The sequence below is a fragment of the Saimiri boliviensis genome, chromosome 13 (assembly GCF_048565385.1).
Source record: "Saimiri boliviensis isolate mSaiBol1 chromosome 13, mSaiBol1.pri, whole genome shotgun sequence".
Lineage (NCBI taxonomy): Eukaryota > Metazoa > Chordata > Mammalia > Primates > Cebidae > Saimiri > Saimiri boliviensis.
The window spans coordinates 96,399,057-96,415,241 of NC_133461.1; the positions used below are offsets into that span (position 1 = coordinate 96,399,057).

Genomic DNA, 16,185 nt, shown 5'->3' on the forward strand with positions numbered 1-16,185 from the left:
AAGGAAAAAGCCAGCTACCAAGTGGACAGCATTTCTAGGAATTAGTTACTCACCCCTTTACTATTACTCACCCCTTTACTAGGATGAGTAGTGTTCTTGGCAGTTGAGTCATTAGTGCCGGCTTTGGAAGCTTTTCCTTATTGATTTCTGCTGGGCTTCATCCCCTTGCCAATCAATGGCTTAGAGACAAAAGACTGGACCCAGAGACTGGTTAACAATCCCTTTCAGATTTTTAGGAGTCAGGGGACTCTTTTCTAGGGCTCTCCCGTTCATTTAGGCAGAGATGAATTTTGCTTTTTTATGCCTCTTACCTCTCCCTTGCCTCTATCCACAGAAAGTAATGCCCGTGCTTGCAGTCCCATCTTGAAAGTTTTCTTCTGAAGCTTAGTTGCTAATTAGACATTATTTATACCCCAAACATACGCACGTGTCCTGCTGCTCAGCATGCTGTTCTCATGAGCGCCCTGGTACCCCCGCTGCTCTTAAAAGTCCCCATCACTCCAGCTCCATGCGCTGACTTCGACAGGCACCCCACCCTGTGAATCCTCTGTCTGAACAACTCTCATAATTAATGTATGCCAGAACCCACTTACCTTGGCTCTATCCATCTTCCCAAGGGTCCTCTCTCACTGGTCAGTGGTGAGCTAGAGAAAGTCATGATTGAGATGCTTTCCTTCTCTCCTTGGCTGAGAGAAGAGCCAGGTCAGTGAGCACAGAAGAACAGAGCTCTCTATGAGCCATGTGAGGAGCCTCCAGAAGCTAGGAGACCTCAGGGTAACACCCACCCACCTGACCCTACCTCATCCACACACACAGCCTCAGCAGAATAATGCAGCAGAATTTTTTAAAATCTATATTGTAATCTTTGTGAGTTTAGTGTCTTATAAAGAAGTATCCATAAATTATAATGCCTGTGAGTCTAGCCTCAATTCTTGTCTTTCTGGTATGACTTCTCATTTAAAAGAACATCTTTAATCAGCTGTAAAACAAAAGCCAAGGACGTGTGCCCAGAGCTTGGAGAAAAGGAGAAAGCCTGACGGAGAATGCCGGAACAATTAAATTCACTGCTCCTCTCCCAAATTACAAATTGGAATCATCTGCTCAGGGTGTGCCTGGCTCACTCTATCCCTCCCCACTGCAGCCTGATTAAAGATTCCAGGCAACTGACTGGTGCTCTCGGACATGCATAAACTCCCTCATCTGCAAGCCAATTCACACAACAGATTCCCTAAGAAGGCATGAGGCAAAGCTGCCCTGGCACATCTGTTTTGTCATGCATCTCCAGTAAATCCTGGGACCATAGGAGAAGCAGAGGTAACACTGATCCCAAATATACTCATCATATTTCTGTGAATGGACTCCGAATTTAAGGCTTGGCCTCCACCGTTCAGATAGTGTTGAGGATACCGTCAGGTTCTGGTGCAGAATTCATTATGAAGTTGTTGGATGCATTTCTTGAGCAAAGGTTTGCTGAGTGTCTATACTATGCCAGCCACTGAGTTACTCACTGAGGATATGGGGGAAGTGAAAGGCATAGAAAGAGGTCATTGCCACACACTTTGTTGGATGCTATTGCAGAGGTTATTGGCCAACTTCTATAGGAACATACAGATGTCATGACCATCACTATCTAAGAAGGAAGGAAAGGATGAAGAATCAAAGAAAGAGCCGTAAGAAAGCAGTCTTGAAGGATAGACTCAGGGGAGCCACTATGAAACCTGAGTGGAAAAACTGGCTTGCAATAGATGAAAGTATCATGCCTTCCCCTACACCCTAGCAGTACATAGTGATATGTTGGGTGTGGTGGTTCCTCATGGCACCAGAGCAGTCTTGCCCCCTTCCTCCCAATACCATTTACCAGCTACTCACACTCTGTCCCTGGCTCCTCAAGGGCTTTAGAAACACTGCTTTTCTCTAGTCAATGAAGATGGGCCAAGTGAATGGGTGGAAAATGCGGCCTTGGGAATGACGCCATGTCAACATCTCACACCCTTTTTCGATGTGCTTTAGTCTGGGGCCCACCTCTCAGCTTCCTGAAAACCTTCTGATGTCTCATTGGCATCTCTCTCTAAAAGAAGGGTCTCTTAATACTCTGTATCATTTTAGATCGGAGACACTCAGCCATAAGTAGCAAAGCATCCACCACAATGTCTAGCATGTATTAGGGGCTCCATGTTTTAGTTAAAATGATTTAAATAAATAATGAAATTCTAGTTAAATTTTTGTTAAAATTGTTTATTATGTACATGGGGTTATATTTACAGGCAAAAGAGGGGCATCTTTTTCTGGAAACCATCAGGTTTTGTCACACACACACACACACACACACCCTTACACACACAAAGTATCATGTTTACATATAGGACTGTTCAGATATTAGAACACACACAATTATTTTCAATGCACTAAGCCACACAGATAAAAATCCTGGCCCTGTCTCTCTCTCAGAGCTTACAAGCAAAATTCTACTTGAATTCAGGACAGCATTCTGTGCATTCTCCCTGATAGAGTGAAAAGATGAATCTGCTGGGAAAGGAAATACCTCCCCACTCAGCAAATTAAGAGCAAGAACCATCTGTGTTTTCCAGAAGGTCTCAGCAAATTCTAAGAACAAGGTAATTTTTTGACATTTCACATTTCTCTTCCCTGGGAGAATGGTGAATGGAAGTTCTTGGATACACATCTATTTAGCCATCTTAGATCCACAAGGAAGCTATGTGGGCAGAAAAAGAGCCAGATGAGGGGGATCTTCATACTGGTACCTGGGTTGGTTTGAAGGGTCAGACAAGACAAGCCTTAGACTGTAGAGGACCAAGTGAGACTGTCAGCCTGGAATGGGAGTAAGTGGCTCTCAGGAAAGAGATCATCTCTGTGAGAGAAATTAGGTGAGACTCCTTTAGCCTGTTTACCTACCATCAATAAAATGGGAATGGTGAAACCTGCAAAGGAGGTGAGAATTCTTCTAAAATGGCAAAACAAACCACTCTGTATCCCTGACCTTTGATCCTTAAATGATGAGATCTTTAAAAATCTGTCAAGATAGTATTATTCAACCATCTCTATATCCTTCATTTCATAATGCTAGAGTTTGCCATTTGCAAATATCTCACATTTCAACTTGTTTTCCTTTTGTATAAAACATCTTCTAATTAATCATATTAAAATATCTCATAAGGTTACTTTTAAGAAAAGCCTACCAAACTGATAGAGGGGAAACTAAAAGCATCATATAATTTTATCCAATTATATGTGTACAGATTTGAAAACCTGAAAAAAGGGCTAATTTTCCAAAAAATGTAAATTACCAAAGTAGATCACAGAGGAGATAAACAACTTAAGCAGATCATTTACCAAAAAAAGAAATTTGATTTAAAAAAAAAAAAAAGATGGGGTTCTTGCTGGATACAGTACCTCACACCTGTAATCCCAGCACTTTGGGAGGCCAAGGCAGGTGGATCACTAGAGGTCAGGAGTTTGAGAACAGCCTGACAAACATGGTGAAAACTCATCTCTACTAAAAATACAAAAATTAGCCAGGCATGGTGGCACACATCTGTAGTTCCAGCTACTTAGGAGATTGAGGCAAGAGAACCCCTTGAACCTGGGAGGCAGAGGTTGCAGTGACCCAAGATCACACCACTGCACTTCAACGTGGTGACAGAGTGAGGCTCCATCTCAAAAAAGAGAGGGGTCAGGGGCAGATCTTACTATGCTGCCCAGGCTTGAATGCAGTGGATATTCACAGGTCTGATCATAAGGCACCGCAGCGTTGAATTCCTGATCTCAAGTGATTCTCCTGCTTCAGCCTCCTGAGTAGCTAGGAAGACAGGTCTGGCAGAAATTTGATTTTTTTTAAATGTCAAGAAGCTCTTGCAAGAAAAAAAATACTTCCAAATTACTTTTATAAAATTAGAATAGCATTGATAATAAAACCTGACAAATCAAATACAAAATAAACCTGCAAACTGCTTTCATTTGATGAATATCAATGTGTACATTCTACAAGAAATAGTAACACTATTTCTAGAGAATTAGGCAAAAACCAAAAGAATAATTATTCATGCTTAAATGATGTATATTCCAAAAATGCAAAGATAGTTTGACTCTATTAATATAATTGGACATACTAGATCAAAAGAGAACCTCCATAAATGCTGGAAAGGATGTTGAATTAAAATTCAACATCCTTTCTTAATGAAAAAATAGTTTTATAAATACACAGCTCCTCATTATAATAAAACTTCATATATCTTAAGTCAAAAGCTTCATGATTAATGGAAAAATATAAGCATTACTATTAATGCTGGAAACTAAATAATGATTTACTTAAGATAAATAAATCACTATTGTTTAAGGAATTATTCAAATGAAAAATAAAAATAACTACATCCTCATGTTTACTACAGGACTATTCACAATACCAAAGATACGGAATCAAACTAAGTGTTCATCAACAGACAAATAGATAAAGAAAATGTGATATATACACACAATGCATTACTATTTAGCCACAGAAAAGAATAAAATTATGTCATTTGCAGAAAAATGATTGAAACTGGAGGTCATGATGATACGTGACATAAGCCAGGCACAGAAAGACAGCTATCACGTATTCTCACTTATATGTGGCTGCTATATAGTGAATCTCATTGAGATAGAGAGTAGAATGATAGATACCAGAGGATGGGAAGAATGTGTAGATGGGGAGGGGGAGGGATGAAAGAGATTGGTTAATGGGTACAAATATACAGCTAAGTAGAAGGAATACATTCTAATGTTTGGTAGCAGAGTTGAATGACTACAGTTAACAACAACGTCTTCTATATTTCCAAATAGTCAGAAGAGAGGACTTGAAATGGCCCCAACACATAGAAATGATACATACGTGAGGAGATGAATATGCTAAACACACCAGTTTGAGTGTTACATATTCCATGCATGTAACAAAATATCACATGTACATTATAAATATGTAAAAATATGTATAAATTTAAGAAACAAAAATAAGGATATAAGATTGGTAGAAATAAATAAAACTTTCTGATCTCAGATGACATGCTTCCTATATAGAAAATCAGAAAGAATAAACAACAAAAATATTTGAAACTAATAAGTGATTACAGCAACATTGCAAGATGCAAAGTCAATTGCTTTTCTATGTACCAGCAATGAATAAGTAGAACTTAAAATTTAAAAACACAATGCCATTAACATTGGCATTCCAAAAAATTAAATACTTAAGTAAAAATCTGACAAAATGTGTACTAGATCTATCTGAAGAAAAGTACAAAGGTCTAATGAGAGAAATAAAATAACTAAGTAAATGGAGAGATGTTCCATGTTCATCAATAGGAAGACTCAATATTGTCAAGACGTCAGTTTTTTCCAACTTTACAAATAGATTCAATGCAATTCTAATCAAAATACCAGCAAGTTACTTTATAGATATTTAAAAGTTGATTTAAAATTTTATAGAGTGAGGCAAAAGACCCAGAACAGCACCTACACTCCTATGTTTCTTACAGTACTATTCTCAACAGCAAATATGTGGAATCAATGTAAGTGTCTATCAATGATTGATAAGAGTTTTTAAAATATGGTATGTGCATATTTGTGTGTATGTATGTATGTATGTATGTATATATGATAGAAAATTCAGACATGAAAAGTAAAATCATAACCTGTGCAACAGCCTGGATGAAACTGAAGGCCATTATCTTAAGTGAAATGACTAAGAAACAGAAAGTCAAATACTGCATGTTCTCATGTATAAGTAGGAGCTAAATAATGTGTACACATGGACATACAAGTGGTAGTGGACACTGGAGACTCAAAAGTATGAAAGGGTGGGAGGGGTGAAGGATGAGAAATTACTTAATGGGTACAATGCACAGTATTGGGGTGATGGCTACAGTAAGCCCAAATTTTACCACTGTGCAATATATCCATTTAACAAAGCTACACTTGTATACTTCTAAATCTATAAAATTTTTAAAAGAAAAAAATATTGAAGGAGAACAAAGTTGAAGGATTGACAATACCAGACTTTGAGACTTACTATAAAACTACAGGAATAAAGACAATGTAGTATTGGTGAAAGAACAGAGAAACTGATTAATGGAACAGAATAGAGAACCAAGAAACAGACACACATAAATATAGTCAACAGATTTTTGACAAAGCAGCAAAGGCAATACAATGGAGAAAATGTATTTTAAACAAATGGTGCTGGAACAACTGAATATTCACATCCAAAAAAAATGAATCTAGGCACAGATCTTATATCCTTCATAACAATTAACTGAAAATGGATCATAAGCCTAAATGTAGAATGAAAAACTATAAAATTCCTAGAAGATAACAGGACAAAACCTATGCAACCTTGGATATGGTCATAATTTTTTAGATACACCACCAAAGACATGATCCATGAAAGGAATAATTGATATGCTGGACTTTATTAAAATTATAAACTTCTGCTCTGCAAAAGGCAATGTCAGGAGAATGAGAATACAAGCTACATACTAGAAGAAAATATTTGCAAAAGATACATGTGATAATGGATTGTTGTTCAAAATATACAAATAACTCTCAAAACTCAAAAATAAGAAAACAAACAACACTTTTTAAAAAGAGCCAAGACCTTAACAAATACTTCACCTCACCAAAGAAGATACACAGATGGTAAATAAGCATAGGAAAAGATGTTGCTTATCATATGTCATCAGGGAAATGCAAATTAAAACACAATGAGATAGCACTTCACACCTATTAGAGTGGCCAAAATCCAGAACACTGACAACACCAAATGATGATGAGAATTTGGAACAACAGGAACTTTCATTCCTTGCTGGTGAGAAGGCAAAATCGGACAGCCACTTTGGAAGACAGGTTGGCAATTTCTCATAAAGCTAAACATACTTTTACCATATGATCAGCAATAACACTCCTTGGTATCCACCCAAAGAAGTTGAAGTCTTACATCCACACAAAAACCTGCACACAGATGTTAATAGCAGCTTGTTTCATAATTGCCAAAACTTGGAAGCAAGCAAGATTTCTTTTGGTAGGTGAACGGATGAACTGTGATACATTCAGACAATGGAACTCAGTGCTAAAAAGAAATGAGCTATCAAGTCATGAAAATACATTGAGAAACCTTAAATGCATATTATGAAGTGAAAGAAGCCAATCTGAAAAGACTATATACTGTATGATTCCAACTATATGACATCCTGCAAGAGGCAAAACTTATGGAGACAGTAAAAAGATCAATGGTCGCCAAGGGTTGGGGGTTGGGAAGGAATGAAAAGGAGCAGCATAGAGAATTTTTACAGAAGCCTGTAATCCCAGCACTTTGGGAGGCCGAGGCGGGTGGATCACGAGGTCAAAAGATCGAGACCATCCTGGTCAACGTGGTGAAACCCCGTCTCTACTAAAAATACAAAAATTAGCTGGGCATGGTGGCGCACGCCTGTAATCCCAGCTACTCAGGAGGCTGAGGCAGGAGAATTGCCTGAACCCAGGAGGCAGAGGTTGCGGTGAGCCGAGATCGCGCCATTGCACTCCAGCCTGGGTAACAACAGCGAAACTCCGTCTCAAAAAAAAAAAAAAATGCTCTGCGCGTGATGATGTATAGTAATGTTTGATATGATAAAGTGGTAGACATATGTCATTACACATTTGTCTAAATCCATGAAATGTATCATACCAAGAGTGAACCCTAATGTAATCTATGGACTTTGGGTATTAATGGTGTGTCGACGTAGATTCATTGATTGTAACAAATGTACTATTCTAGTGGGGGATGTTAATAGTGGAGGAGGCTGTACATGTGTGGGGACAGGGATTATATGGGAACTCTCTGTACCTTCCTCTCAATTTTGCAGTGAACCTGAAATTTCTCTTTAAAAATAGAGTCTTTAAAGTCATTATACAAAAAAGACACTTGCATAGGCATGTTTATAGCAGTACAATTTGCAATTGTGAAAATAAGGAACCAGCCCAAATGCACATCAATCAATGAGTGAATAAAGAAATTTTGGTGTATATATCTATATATGTACATATATATACATGGAATACTACTGGCCATTTAAAAAAAATGAAAAAAATGCCACTGGCAGCAAACCTGGATTTAATTGTAGACCATTATTCTAAGTGAAGTAACTCAGGAATGGAAAACCAAACGTCATATGTTCTCACTCATAAGTAGGAGCTAAGCTTTGAGGATGCAAAGGCGTAAGAATTTTACAATGGACTTTGAGGAATTGCAGAGAAGGGGAGGGTGAGGAACAAAAGACTACAAATTGAGGACAGTGTATACTGCTCAGGTGATGGGTGCACCAAAATCTGAGAAATCACCATTAAAGAACTTACTCATGGAGGCTGGGGCAGGCAGATTACTTGAGTCAGAAGTTCAAGACCAGCCTGGCCAACATGGTGAAACCCTGTCTCTACTAAAAACACAAAAATTAGCTGGCTATGATGGCATATGTCTGTGATCCCAGCTACTAAGGAGTCTGAGGCAGGAGAATCACTTGAACTTGGAAGGCAGAGGTTGCAATAAGCCAAGATTGTGCCACTGCACTCCAGCCTGAGTGACAGAGTGAGACTCTGTCTCAAAAAAAAGAGAACTTATTCATGTAACCAAATACCACCTGTTCCCCAGAAACCTATGGAAATAAATAATAAAGAATCTTTAACATTAAAAAACAATGATGTGCAGCAATGTGTTTAATACCCATTTATATCCACAAATAAATTAATAAATAGTGTTCATAAGTTCTTGTATATGCAAAGAATTGCTCTGAGACATGCAAGAAGCATAAAGCAGGTTACCATAAGAGAGAACTGAGCAGCTGAGAGACAGGGCACATGAGACTCACCAACTTCCACATGCCATTTTCTACTATTTAAATGTCACATCATGTACAAAACACTAAATGCCCACTGATCTCTGACAAAGCAGCAAAGGCAATACAATGGAGAAAAATGTCTTTTCAACAAATGGTGTTGGAACAATTGAACATCCTCATGCAAAAAATTGACTCTAGGCACAGATCTTACATCCTTCATAACAATTAACTCAAAATGGACCATAAGCCTAAATGTAGAATGAAAAACTATAAAACTCCTAAAGAGAAACAGGAAAAAACCTTGGGTATGGTCTTTATTCAAAATACTAAATGCTCATTGATTTCCAATACCCAGAGTGATATTTACTTGTGGGATGCTCAGTTGCCTGTACCAGAATCAGCCCTTTGGTTCCTGGCTCCTCTGCAAGGAATCCACTGCATTGGAGCCTTTTACCATTCCTTGTTTTCTTCTCAACTCTTGTCTTTATTTATGCTTTCTGCCAACTTCCTGCCTACCCTTGCACCTTCACATCCTGCCAGGCCTTCAACTCTAGGTACAGACACACTACCTCCCTGGGTCTTTCCCTGTCCATTACCCCCAGGATCCCACTGCTTCTGGATCCATAGTCCCTTCCTGTCTTGTTTCCTGCTACCATTCTCAAATTTTCAGCTAAAATACACGTGCCCAAAGAGCATATACCAACTGCTGTGGTCTTAATGTTGCTGTTGTTTGATGTGTTGAAACTTTATTATCACAGTGATAACACCAAGAGATGGGATCCTTAGAAGGTGATTAGATCATGAGGGCTTACAAATGGTATTAGTGCCCTAATAAAAGAGACTTGTCTCCCTTAGCCTGCTGCCATGTGGGACATATAGAAGGAGCCATCTATGAAGTCCAGGCGCTCACCAAATACTGAATCTGCTGGTGCCTTAAGTTTGGACTTCTCAGCCTCCAGAACTGTGAGTAATAAATTTCTGTAGTTTATAAATTACCTGGTCTAAGGAATTTTGTTATAGCATCTGCAATGTACTCAGACAATTGGTCATACACATCTCTGTAATTCTATGGTGACTTTTTATTTTTTTGAGACAGAGTCTCACTCTGTCACCCAGGTTAGAGCACAGTGGTGCCATCTCAGCTCACTGCAACCTCCACCTCCCAGGCTTAAGCAATTCTCTTGCCTCAGCCTCCCAAGTAGTTGGGATTATAGGCTCACATTACCATGCCCAGCTAATTTTTTATATTTTTAGTAGAGATGGGGTTTCTCCATGTTGGCAAGACTAGTCTCAAACTCCTGACCTCAGGTAACCCACCTGCCTCAGCATCCCAAAGTGCTGGGATTACAGGTGCGAGCCACTGTACCTGGCCTCCATGGTAACTTAAAAGTATTAAATGCTCAGTGAAAGAGAGGAGATTGATGATTTGCTTCTCTTGCCTTCATTGGTCAGCTCACTCACCTGATAACCTTTGGGATGTGGTGTAAATTCAGACCCCACGGGGAACTATGCTGCTCCTGCTGTGCCAAGCAGAGGGCTGGTTGGGCAGGGCCAGGTGCCTCTGAGCCTGCCTGGTAGTCTGATTCCCATTACTCAGGCCCATCTCATCTGTGTTCACTTGCCAGGAATCCTGAGGGTCCTAGAAGCCCAAGCTCTATATCCTACAAGAGTTGGAAATCACTCTTGCTGCTGAATTTACTCTGCAACCTAGATGCACCACACTTCTTCGAGCCTGAAGGACACAAGGGGATTCAGGCAGAAGACAAGAGAAAAGAATACACGCCCAGTAATATAACCAGAACTGACAGGTTAGTTTAAAAAACAAAATGCAATTCTGTCTGGATCAGAGTGTGTGAATATGGAAGGGTCTGGAGGCTAGGAGCCCAGGCCTGGCAGATACCAGTTAGGTGAGATGCCTTTTCCTTCCTTAATCAACTCTCCCTCACCCACAGACAGGGCAGCCAAAAATTCCAGGCAAGAAGCAGAGGGTAGGCAGAGTTAGAAAGTGTCAGTAAAACAGCAGTGGATGGTGTTGGGATGCCGAGACCCTAACTGGCTCCTCTAGGCCACTGCACAGGGAGAGCCCAGGGGGCTGGAGTGAAGTCTCTGTACCCCCTCCTTTTCTCAAGCCCTCCTTTCCCAGGTTGGGAAGGGTTAAATTATTCATTTTGGGGGTGGATTCTTTTTTTTTTTCCCTGCCCCTTGTTTGATCTCTTTTGGTGCAGTGCTGCTGTTAACAAAAAATACAGCATGTTCAAGACAAAGTGTGCACAATTCCTCTTCCAGAAAGGAGGCCTTTGAAGAAAAGGCGAGTGATCAGAATAAAGAGAGGGAGTGGGCGGGGAGGGGGTGGGAGGTGAGGGGGGAGCCCAGGCTAGGAAGGCTGGCTTTGATCTCCCCACACAGGCAGGAGCCTTTTGTGCTTTATTTTATTGTTGGGATAAGGAGAGCCTTCTTCAAGGGTGTGAAATGAGTTCTTAAGGAAGGGAGGCAGGGTGCAAGCCCTCAAAATTATAGATGCAGACACACAAGCCAGGGACCCCTCCTGCCTGTTCCCATGAAGCATCACCCAGAGCAGGTTAGTGAAGGGTTGTCCTGAAGGAAACCTCTTCCCATGTCCACCCCTCCTTCCTCAAACATCCATGCTTCCACACCCCTACCACATTCACTCACACTATCTCACACACTCACACACAGTCATGCACACACATTCATCATTTACACACATGCACACAGAATTCACACTCACACTAACACAGTCATACACACACTCAGAATTCACACACACACACACAGTCATACACCCCACACTCAGAATTCACACACACAAACACACAGTCATACACACACTCAGAATTCACACACACACCAACACACAGTCATGCACACCTAAGAATTCAAACACACAGTCATACACACAGAATTCACACTCACACTAACACACAGTCATGCACACACTCAGAATTCACACACACATTAGCTCACAGTCATACACACAGAATTCACACTCACACACTAACACAGTCATGCATACATTCAGAATTCACACACACACCAACACACAGTCATGCACACCTAAGAATTCAGTCATACACACACAGAATTCACACTCACACACACTAACACACAGTCATGCACACACTCAGAATTCACACACACATTAGCTCACAGTCATACACACACAGAATTCACACACACTAGCTCACACTGAATTATACACACTCAGAATTCACACACACTGTCTCACACACACACATACACACGTACTCACCATTAACACACACACTATCTCACAGTCATACACACACACTCAGAATTTACACAGCACTGTATCTCAGTCATACACACATTAAACATTCACACTCACACCATCACACTGTCATACACATACTCTCAGAATTCATACTGTTTTACACACTCATACATACTAACACACTCAACATTTACAATCTTACACTCTGAATTCACCCTCAGTTATACATACTCATCATTCACACTCACACTCACACAATCTCACACAGTCATACACACACCCAATGTTCACATTCAAAGTCTCACACACAGTCATATACCATTCACACACACTATCTTGATAGTCATACACTCAATAGTTATACACTCACTCAGAATTCTCATTCACACATATGATGTCCATAGTCATACACACACATGTTCACACCCTTTGCACACACAATCATATACATATACCATTCACACGCACTATGTTGATAGTCATACACTTGATAGTTATACACTCAGAATTCTCATTCATACATATGGTTCATAGTCATACACACATGTACATGCCCCTATCTCCCACTCAGTCTTACCCACACATGTACCTACTCACACATTCCCACACACATTAACTCACAGTTACTCACACACAAGTTCAAATTGCCACACTCATTTACACTATCTCACATACACTCACATTATCACACACAGTCCTACACACACACACGTTTACAGACCCCCACACTCATCCACACTCTCTTACACACACAATTCATATACACACAGTTAATCTCACATCCATCCACATTCACGTATTCACATCCCCACACACTATCTAACACGATTGGGCACATGCTACCCACATCCACATGCTAACCACATCCACATGCTAACATACACACTCAAGCACAGGAGGATCAGCTCTGACAAGGTTGTGCAATATGATCAACAGGGGATTCCATATGACTCCTTTGCTAGCGTCTCTGGCACGTTCCTCCTTTCAACTCCCAAGACTCTGCCCCACGGCACCCGTGCCCAGCCTGCCCATTTCCTGCAGACCCTAAGCCTCGATTCACGTGAAGTTTCCCCACCACTCCTGCTCTGGAACTTCTCCCCACCTTCCCTCACACACCTGCCCACAGCTGGCTACACTAATCCCTTAAGCAGAGGCACTAATGGCTCATAACAGCTTCACAAGCAGCAGATCTTGGTGAGATCTTAGAATGTCAGCCTTAGCACCCAAGATTGCAGCCACCACGCTGGAGCACCAGGCCCCCAGGAGCAGAGTGATGCAGATGTGGCTGCAAGAAGAGGGGCGTGGGTGAGTTATCATGCACCCTCAGAATTCAGCCACACACTAGCTCATACACACTCACCATTCACACACCATCTCACAATCATACATACACTCAGAATTCACACTCATACACCCTCTAAAACACAGTCATGCACATACTCAGAATTCACACTCACACATACTCTAACACACACACTCAGAATTCACACTCACACGTACTCTAATACATACACTCAGAATTCACACTCACACATACTCTAACACACACTCAGAATTCACACTCACACATACTCTAACACATACACTCAGAATTCACACTCATACATACTCTAACACATACACTCAGAATTCACACTCATACATGCTCTAACACATACACACAGAATTCATACTCACACATACTCTAACACAGTCATACACATAGAATTCACACACACACTAGCACACTCAGTCGTACGCATACTAAGAATTCACACTCACACTCTAACACACGTCTTTCAAATCATCATGTCAAGCATTCCATCAATCATGACCTTGGCCATGGAGGGGCGACTCCACTGGACGCCACCTTGGGAATTTTCAGACTTCTGAAAGAAGGATCTTCCCAACCACCAGACCTAGGAAGGACACATGTTTGCACACACACTACCCACAGCAGACTATGCTCGCTCCCCAAGAAGAGGTTGCAGGGTGTCCCCAGAAGGTCTCCTAGCTTCAGACACTCCACACAACAGAAAGGCAATCCCCTGACCCCCTACCCTTCCAGGGAACAAGTGCTTCCTAAGATGGTGAATGTACCAGGGCGACGCCAGGCATACAGACCACTTTGCATCTCCCGTTGGACCTACAGCTATGCTGGATAGGTAGTATATATCCTCAGCATATGGGGTGTGCAAGACTGAAAATAATACTCTCCTATCCTTTTGCTGCAACCTTCTCACACAGACCAAGCTTAGACCAACAAGCTGCTGTGCCCCCATCCAGTTAGCACTACTGGAGTGCCTTGTCCTTGGCCTGCCAGCCTCTAGGTCAGCCTCTCACCGCTGCTCTCATCCTGCTTGGATAATCTCTGAGTCACATTTATACTTTCCTCCCCATCCTTAAGAAGACTCAGCCCTTGTCCTCAGGATACCCCAGGGTAGGAAGTAAAGCAGAGTGGATGCGGACTCAATCTTCATCCACCACTGCACTTACTAGCCCTTGGAAGTTATTTACCTGCTCTCACACTCAGTTTTGTTTGCTGTAAAGCGAGTGTGTAACTTTCAAATTTGGAACTCCAGCACACACCTTCCCCTTGGCTAGTAGAATGGTATATCCAGGGCTGCTTGAATATCAGATAGGAGTCTCCAACTTAGCAGGTTGAAACTCAACTTCTGATTTCCCACTCCAAACCAGTCTTTTCCTGGTCTCCCCATCTCCGTGAACATCAGCTCCACCCTCCCACTTGCTCAAACCAGAGTTCGCAGATTTGTCCTTCCTGCCCAATAACCCAGTCTCCCAGGATTATCTTCCAAATACGTCAAGGAAATCACCACTTCCCATCTAAATCTCCACCACCTTGCTCCAAGGTACCAACCCCTCTACTGCATCAGCTCCTGACTTTTCTCTAAGCTTCCCTAGCTCCCTGTTTATAGCTGCAGGAAGGTTGTAGAATAATCCTACTATAATGTAAGTCATTTGCACCCCTCATATCCTGTAAAAGGTCTCTGTCTTACTCAGAGTAAAAGTCAACACCTTCCCAGGGGGCCTACAAGGCCTCACAGGCTCTGCCCTCAAAACTGGGCCCCCATTCAAGCTCATCTCACTGGTCCTCTCTGCCCAGGCCACACTTGTCTAACCCTATTGCTCTTTGAAGTGACCACTCACCCTCTAGATTCAAACCCTTTGCCCTTATAGTACCTTCTACCTGGAAAGCCTTTTCCCCAGGTATACACGTGAGGACACATCCTGCACCTGCTCCATGACTTAACTCAAATGTTACCTCCTCAGTGAGAACTTCTCTGAGCCCAGCCCTGGCAATTCCTCTCTGACCTGCCTAGTTCATCTTTCTCTGTGGTCCTTATTGCCATCTAGGCTATTACCTTCCTTTTTCTTATTTATTTTATTTATCGTCTGTCTCCCTTGGCTTGCACTATCTTTATGATGGCATAGTGTTTAGTTTGCTTTGGTTACCATTAGATCCCCAGATATGAGCACAATGCTCAACACGTAGCACATAGTAAGCGTTTGTTGAATGAATGATTGAATGAATACATGAGTGGGTGAATAAGTGAGTGATATTTATTAAATACTCCCTAGGTATCAGGCATCATGAAAGTACTTTCCAGGTATTTACCCCTCTGTCTTCACCCTGACTCTGAGAGGCAGGTGGTTTTGTGATCCCCAAGACGTAAGAGCTGGAGCCTGTCATGGCTTGCTGGAAAGAACAAATGAGGTAATGTATGCAAAGTACAAGGTTCACAGTAAACTCAATAAATGCTGACAGTTTCTATTATGATCAACATCATCCAAGTCATCCACACCCCTGTACTGAGCCCTTCCCTCATAGCCATCCCTGGGCATGCGGGGCTGACACTGGGACTAGTTGGAGAGGAAGCAAGGCCTGCTTTAAAAAGGTCCCAGATCAGCTCAGGTGGGGGCCTCTAACTCAGGAAGGAGCACAGCCCCACACCACTTCAAGTGTTCAAGGCAGTAGCTCTGTGCCCAGATGGGCAAGCGTTCAGGCTGAGTCCCTAGTGGGATGCGCAAACCCAATGGCACAGGCCTAGGGGAGCAGGCTGCTTTGAAGCTGTC

General features: G+C 41.6%; 1 long non-coding RNA gene across 2 annotated transcripts in view; it reads left to right on the top strand.

The window, feature by feature from the left end:
- The window catches only part of LOC141580859 (uncharacterized), a 43,905-nt gene extending 28,036 nt beyond the window's left edge, over positions 1-15,869 (top strand). For both annotated transcript variants that reach the window (XR_012513256.1, XR_012513255.1), the window contains 3 exons: positions 9,714-9,821; positions 10,484-10,666; positions 15,691-15,869. This is a non-coding gene — a long non-coding RNA (uncharacterized LOC141580859). The remainder of the gene's footprint in view (positions 1-9,713; positions 9,822-10,483; positions 10,667-15,690) is intronic.
- Positions 15,870-16,185: the final 316 nt, after the last annotated feature.